General features: G+C 38.0%; 1 long non-coding RNA gene across 1 annotated transcript in view; it reads right to left on the reverse strand.

Moving 5' to 3' along the window:
- The window catches only part of LOC124869082, a 29,241-nt gene extending 21,529 nt beyond the window's left edge, over positions 1-7,712 (reverse strand). The window contains exon 1 of the long non-coding RNA XR_007038479.1: positions 7,430-7,712. This is a non-coding gene — a long non-coding RNA (uncharacterized LOC124869082). The remainder of the gene's footprint in view (positions 1-7,429) is intronic.
- Between the last annotated feature and the right edge of the window lie 666 nt (positions 7,713-8,378).

The following is an 8,378-nucleotide window of genomic DNA, read 5'->3' on the forward strand; positions in this document are numbered from 1 at the left end:
GCTAATCATTCTCACTGTTTCCACCTGTGCCAAGCTCTTTATATACTCTGCTGTTCTGTTTACTTCTTGCTGGTTTATTGCATTTTACCATGCCATACCAAGCCTGCCCATGTCCTTGACTTTTCTTGCTCTCGTCCACACATGTGCTCTTGTCCATGCTCCATGCCTCATTTTCCTCATTCTTACCAGTGAGTTTTTGTCTTATACTTATTTAATTGTCTTTACTTACCATGCTGCTCCTACGTGCCTGTCTGCAATTTGGGTCCAACTCCAAGAACACTTTATAACAGCTTGCCTAGTAATAGTAAAGGAGGTGGGGAAGGGATAGCATACCATCCTCCCTCTGTTTCTCTAAAAAATATTTTCTAATCCTAGGGATGTTTTTGTTGCAGATGAACAAGAAATATATATTTTTATTTCATTAAAAAACATTTCAGGAGTAAAAACTGATACGGTTTGAAACTAATATTAGAAACTAGGCATAATTGTCATTTTGACCGAGTTCATTCTTCCTGCGACAGACAGAAGGAGGTTTGAGCACCCCTCCATATCCAATTTGGCCTTGTTCAGTGCCTTGGTGAAATTTTTATTAAACAGGCAATTGTAATCATATGTTTTACAAACACCCAAATAAACAAAATAGTTTATACTGACTGTAAAAGGGAAACTAATAAAAATAATTTGTCTAGCCTTCTCATTGATTTGGAATAAAATTATTTTGGTCAAATTGAATCTGTACCCAGAATCTTGGCCAAATCTTTAAACGAGGTTTAGTGAAATTGGTATTGTTCATTGCATTGTACTAGGTTTTGAAAAAAAAAATATATAAATAGCAGGATGTCATCGGCGTAAAGGGATAATTTATACACTTGCCAGCCTCTTTGTACACCATCTAAATGAGCCAAGTCTCTGATCATGATTGCCAAGGTTCAATTACTATATCAAATAATAGGAGGCTCGGGGGTCATCCTTGTCGAGTACCATGTGAAAGAGGAAAGAAACAAGACATGACCTTATTCATAACCGGGAAGTAATCCAAGAACAGAAAAAATTGCTGGATATCTGCCTGCCTGCAACAGAGCCCGCCTGGTCCGGGTTGATAAGTTTGGGAAGAACTCCTTCGAGCCTTTTAGCCAAGATTTGTTGCCAAGAACTTATAGTCAGAGCATAGCAAGCTAATTGCACTATTTGCATAAACTAATATAACAACTTCTCTACGCTTACTTTTAAAATATGAGTGAAAGTATTGTGTAAAGCCTCCTCTGAGAAGTCTAGACTGATTGTTGTTCAACAAGCTGGTTTTCTGTAAATAAACAATGTGACTTTTCAACTTATTAAGGTGAGAGAATATTTTGTTATGTTTAACTAGATGGTTTATACGCCAGACGTTCCAGCTCACCAAAGTGGTTTTGATCAGTGCCTTTTTTACTAAGGACATAAACAGGATTTCGCGAAGGAGGAATCAGAATAAAAAATGCAGTATATGCAGGGAAAAAGTGGTAGATAACACAAAAAATATATTAATATAAATAATTACATAAATAGATAAATCACAAAAAACTATAACAACAACAAAATATCACAAAGCTGGTCTCAAAAAGAAACTGCTTTCCTCCCAGTTCTCCCAGTCCTTCTCCTCACTATCAAACTGTTTTAGATGCTTACCATGATAGCCCGCACAATAACCGATATGTAGATTATTATTAGACCTAACTTCAGTTTCCAAAAACTGCGACATCTCAACACATATCCCAGACATAATACTATAAAAAGTATTATAAATATTAAGAGAACTAAAACTCAAAGTAAGAAATGATTTGTGCCTTATATTTTGGTGAAGGAACACTACAGACTTAATATATGCATGCAATACTTAAGGTAAGATTTAATGGATTGATGCAAATGTTCGTTATTATCTTGCACCAGCAATGTCCATTCATAGTTACTTCAAATGAACGTCATCCCCAAACACAGCAAACGAGGGTGAAACGACACGATCATGGACTCATTACAACCGGTCATTAAATCTTTCAGAACAAACTCTTTAGCACATTTTGGGTTTTTGAACGTTGTGAAGCTGTGAAGCAGGTTCCTCACCTTGGTAAAAGCAGTGCGTGTTTGCTCATGGCTTGAGTGAAGTCTAGCAGGACACTGAAACAATCACCATCTGTGATTGTCATCACCCAGCCTCAGCTGCCTTTCTGAGAATTAGTTAATTTTCCATGAAATAGTGAAGCCTCACCACAAATGCTCTCAGCGGCAGGTTGTCTTGCAACATCTGCAACATCTTCAAAATTACATGCTAATAATCCACAGTTGTATCCATGGCATCTGGGCAAGCTAGGCAACTGAGATAGTCAGGTTCTGCTCTAACATGTTGGTTTGAAATGTTTTAGGCACATTCACCATAGAATGGGATGGTTGTTGTCTAATGTGTGATTTCTTACATGAGTGAAGCAACATCGTGTGATTTTTGAAGAGTAATATAAATGCAATGGTTCAAGTGCAGGGTTCACAAACTATTCTCACATGGCAGCTCCATGTGAGGACGATTTAAAAATAATGGGTTTTTGGAATAATGTTTTTTTTTTTTTTTTTTCTTTATTAATTTCTTCATAATAAGATGTTTACATACACTAAGAAATCTTTGCCTTTAAACAGTTTGGGAAAGCTGATGGTGTCATTGTTTTCTTTGGGTTTTAGATAAGTTAATTCACAACATTCCAGGTAAAGGAAGGCACACTTAAATTTTAAGAAAACACTTCTACACTGCTTTGTTGTGTGACATTATAGAAAAAAACAAAAGGAAATCCAGAAAGATATAAAAAGAGAACTGTGGATCTTCTCAAGTCTAAATCATCCATACAATTTCCAGATGCATCACAGTGCCACCTTCATCTGTTCAAACAATTTTCTTAAACAATAATCAAAACATTTGAGGAATGTCAAGCCATCATTCAGGAAGGAGACTTGTGTCCCACAGTGAGAAATGTCCGCATGTTATGATTTGGGGTTGTTTGGTTTTTTGTTTCGGGTTTTTTCTTACATTTTTCACAGTTCAGGTTTTGAATAACGTTTCTGTTTATTTTCCGGGTCATGCTTTAGTTTTGTCGTCTTGTTCTTGTTTTGTCAAGTTTGGTTTTCAGATCTGGTTATGCTTTTGCTTCATGTTTTTTCTAGTTTCTGTTAGTTTGTGTTCAAGAGTCTCTGTTTTGCTCCAGCCACGTTTTGTTCTGTCTGTCAATTAGTTTATTCGGTTCACCTGCTCCAAGTTAATCTGTCTCCTTGCTCCACCTGGTTTTCACTCCATATATACACACCTGTTCAGTTAGTCATCGCGGAAACATTTCTCAGATCATGTCTTGTTTTTTGATCATGCCATGCCTGTCTCGCCTGCCTGTTTGTTGTTTTGTTCCTGCCTCCTGCTGTGAGTGAGTTTCTGTTATTAAACCTTTTGCACTTACCATCACGCTGCCTGCTCATCTGCATTCTGGGGTCCTATATCTTGCAAGTCATAACACCACACCAACCACAGAACAACAGGAAAAGACCTAGTCAAGATGCTGGCTGAAACTTGCAGAAAAGTGTCATGCAAGGTGAGCCACTGAAAGAAGAATTATTTATTCTAAATGTAACATAAAAAAGACAGATTAGAGTTTGCTAATCCACTCACGGACAAAGACCATAATTTCTGAAGACATGTCCTATGGTCTGATGAAACCAACGTTTGTTCTTTTGCCAGAAAGACCGTTGATATCTTTGAAGAAAAAAGGGGGTAGCTTGCTAGCCTGAGAAAACCATCCCAACTGTTAAAAAATAGGGGGCAGTTTTAAAGTGAGTGTTTTGCTAAGTGTTTTGCACTTTACAAAATAGATGGCTTGATGAAAGAACATTACAGAAGGACTTGGCAAAAATTCCAGTGACCTACTCTAAGAAGCTTGTAGACAGATACTGTCATGATGGGGTTTAGGATCGGACCAAAGTGCAGACAAGAGCTCGGCAGGATCATCTTTGTAATTCATAGGTTTATTTATAAGGTCAAAAAACGTAGCAAAAACACTGCAGGAATGAACCAGAGTCCAGATACAAAAGCTTACAAAAATCACTGCAGGTTTTCCAAGGCAAGGCGTAACAAAATATTTCCAAGGCAAGGTAAAGCAAAAACAAAGCATAATCATAGATGAGAACGAGGTGTGACGAACACAAGGAACCAGCAACGAACAAAGACACCAAACCAACTAATATACTGTGAGATAACAAAGGCAGGTAATCAACAGAACAGGGAACAGGTGCGACAAGGAGGCAGGGAAGCAGAAGGAATAGGTGAAACAAATACAAAGGCTGAGGAAGAGTGAAGGACTAATAAACAATAAACAGAAAACACAAACTAAGCAAGATAATGAATCAGAGGAGGAATAAAGAACTAGAATAACTATGAACTAAAGTAAACAGAGAAACTAGAGGGAAACATAGAAACAATAACAACAACCTAAGAATAAACAAAGAGCCCATAAGAAGAACCTAATTTACCAAATAGACAAACCAAACGTAAACAATAACTAAAGCTGGACTAAGAATAAATACCTAACCATAAATAAACACAGAGCAACTAAATAAGAATCCGAGGATGAATAATAATAATAATAATAATAATACAAACATAATAAGAAAGCAACAACAAAAGGAACTAAGAGTTAGAGGAATACAATACACACTAGGAGATGGTAGAGGGAGGAAAAGGAAACAATAAACATGAAGCCGAAAACCAAACTAGAAACAACTAAACAAAAGTAAAAACACAAAACCACAAACTGAGTCAAAAAATATCATGTTCTGACAGATACTAAGAATGTTTGACGTTAGCATTACAAATATTCTCTTATTTTTTAATTTAGCAAACAAAAATAATGTTGGTAATTTTAACTGATCTTATGGTGTGTTCAGACTGGCTGCAAATGACGTGATGGGACTGAGTGATTTATATTCAGCAGTGAAGCCATGTGAAGGAAGCGATGGAACAGAACGATTAGGCCATATAGTGTGCAGCAAGACCGAAATCTGCAATGGAAGCAAAGTGAATTTTGCTGGAGTTCTGAATCTGAACTTGTCTGTCAATTCGCATCGCAAATCAGTCAGTCCACTCCCTGCAAAGAAATAAGGGAAAACAATACCTACAATAAGCAAACATCACATGTATAAAAAAAGACAGTTACTTGTGTTCCTATGTACACATAGGATGAAAGAAGGTTTGCTCTGAGAGTTTTGTGGGTGGCTTAAAAAAACTGTTGAAATTTTGTCCTGACTGGTTAATGAGGCGCACATAAAGTTGTGAAGCACATATGTGGCCTTCACACAGTTTTCTATTGAGCTGAGATTTATTTACTCACTGAAGACAGATGGGCAGGTGTTCTGCAGCGGGGATACAGCTCCTGTAGTTGGTGTCCCGAAGGCTTATTCATCCCCCAAGGCAGAGCAGTAGGTCCTCAAACTTGGTCCTGGATAGGCGGAAGTACCGCTGAAAGCGACCATCATCCAGACACTGCTCCTGGAGTAGGTGGTGGTACTCTCCAAACTGGTTCCATTTCTGGAGAATCTGGTGAACCCAGAGACGTCGACGGCAGTGCCGTTGTTCAGCTTTCCACAAATAAAGCGCCATGACTCGCTCCGTAAAATCCAGGTCCGTCATGTTGAGTTGAAACAAGCAGCAGATAGAACTCCTCCTATTTGATGACGCGGCGAAGGAAGTCGAGCGTGTGGTGCATTGTTGGGCGTTTGCCACGCAAATTGCTGCCGAAATGTCAGGCGAGTGACAGCACGAGAATGAGGCGAAAAATTCGCGGAAACGTGGTCGGTCTGAACGTATGGTAACGCAGGAAAAGTTAAATGTGATTTAACATCAATGTGATTTAATTTGAGTTAAAAGGTTACGTGTCTTTTCATATCTTTTATGCAAACACCTTGTTTCAACTGTACATGCACTGGCAATGGGTCTTTTGTTCCCGTAATACCTGGGGGCTATTTGTACTCAACATGGGGGGGGGTAACAATACATCCAGCTCACGATACAAGACTAACAATGGACAATTACATAACAAATCTTGCTACGAACAATGTGATTGTAGCAATATTACTTGGAAAACCGAGAATCCCCATTTGTCTTTCTTTTATTTTCTTTTCTTTTCTAGTACAGGTTTCTCCAGTCAATAAATTGCAGTTTTCAAGTCTTCCTTCTGCCAAAAAGATTTTGTATAATTTGTGACCAACAGTTAGCCAGATGCAGTATTCTCAGTCCTTACAAATCTTTCATATCTAGTCTGTCACATTTTCTTTTTTCTACTATGCAACATCAAACCGTTTGAAGGTGGTTGAGGATTTCTAAATTAATCACAGACAGCAATTAAAAGCTCAAAAGAAAAAGCTGAGCAACTCAAGAAATTTAGCCTTCTTATTATCTACTCAAATCGGTCAGCAGGTCAATTCACCCATTCGCTAATTCAGTAAAACATTCAACAACAAAAATAACTAAAACCACAAAAGATCAAAATGGCAAAAAGACAAAATGGCCACCACCCATTAAAGTCTAGCTCTCTGTTGTAGCAGCGTGAATGAGCAACCAACATATCTGCAAAGTACAGTTTCCTGTCAATAAGAATCTTTTGTGCTTCACATTATTGATACTAAAAACAGCTAACCGTAAGCATTCTTTTCTCAGTAACAGCTTTCACATCAAAGAGTGTTGTTGTTAAAGGCAACCTGACAGCAGGTAGGTATAGTGCAAATGTAATTTTCTGCAAGCACAGTCACTGGTCAAGCCTGATTCTGGTCACCTGACAATTTCTTAGAGCTTTCCTAAAAATTACGTTTAAGCATCTTGCCTGCTTCTGGACCTTCTGCTTGCATTTGGGTCCACAACTCCACTAAAATCATTAAGATGGAGCATATTTGTAAAATCAAGTTGATTTGCATGTGCAGGTTCGCACTCACTCCTGTTCACTCTTCTCCCTGCTCTGCATCTGTGTGGGCATCTGTGTGAGAACTGTTCACATGCTAACCCATATGTATGTGTCAGTTTAAAATTTTTTTTTAATCAGAGCGGGTGAACTTTTTTCCTTTGCCAAGAAAAACACGGTTAAAATCCTACATGTCAGAAGCGCTGAAGTGGCATAAACTTTGATATTGCTGTATTGATTGAATCTTTGTGGCTGCATTTGGAGACCCCCATTGCAAGACGCTGTACATGAGCTTGTTTAAGTGATTTGTCCGATTTCTATGCTTGTCTTCATTTGTCTACTTGTGTGCATGTGTGTGTTGAAGTTTGTTCTTAGCAGCGCCGGTGACAGGAAAAAGGAAAAAGAGAAGCGTTATTGATTTTTAGCTTAGCTGTGACACAGAGAGAGAGAGAGATCAGTTTGGGTGGAACTGTGATTACCTCACTTTCACACGTTTTCCTACGTCCCTCTCGTCTGTTACCTCTCTTCGCTTTGCAAACAAGCAGGATCTCTCCAGCCATCCAATCTCAATTGTTGGCTCTAAACAAGGTGTGTGATGTGCTCTTGCTGTCGTCTATTTCTGGATGCCAGCATGTCTAAGAGAAAATATGTTTCAAAGTTTCTGCAGTTTAGAAATAGAGTGTTTATATTCTAAGTATACCACACTTTCCACACAGGGATTTATGGGTCTGTGTAAATCCACATGCTGTATTTTGCGTCGCTATGCCGGCAATTTCTAAAACAATGACAGCATGATGTGAGGTTTTAAAAGAATTGGGAGCGAATCAGTTGCTTGGTTACCAGAAACTGTTTGTTAGGTTGCAGTTTTTGCATCTGATATTGTAGACATTCATATATATAGTGCTATGAAAGGGTATTTGCCTCCTTGCAGATTTATTTTATGGTTGCTTTGTTGTAACCAACATTTTCAGATCTTCAAATTTTAATATCAGACAAAGATAACCTGAGTAAATACAAAAATAATTCAAATAATTGTTTTATTTATGAAGGGGAAAAGTATGTTGTTAAATCCTAAATGCTGAGAGCCAATCAGAATTTTACTTGCTCAAACCATGCTCAATTTCTGCCAGACCTGTAGAATCAATAAAGCATCTTATACCCTGATCTCATGCACTGAAATTCAGGAACAGATGAGAAACAAAGGTCTCCAACATCTATCAGTCTGAAAACTATTTAAAATAATTTTTTAAGGCTTTGAGACTCCAGTGAACCATAATTAGAGCCATTATTCACAAATGGTGAGACCAAGGAACACTAATGACTTCAACCAAAAGGTCACAGAATAACCCAGAACATCATTAGGGACTGCAGGCCTTTTCTTTGCAAAAACATAATGAGGCATAAAACTAACACTACATTTCCGAAAGA

This window comes from Girardinichthys multiradiatus, chromosome 5 (assembly GCF_021462225.1).
Source record: "Girardinichthys multiradiatus isolate DD_20200921_A chromosome 5, DD_fGirMul_XY1, whole genome shotgun sequence".
NCBI classification, from domain to species: Eukaryota; Metazoa; Chordata; class Actinopteri; order Cyprinodontiformes; family Goodeidae; genus Girardinichthys; species Girardinichthys multiradiatus.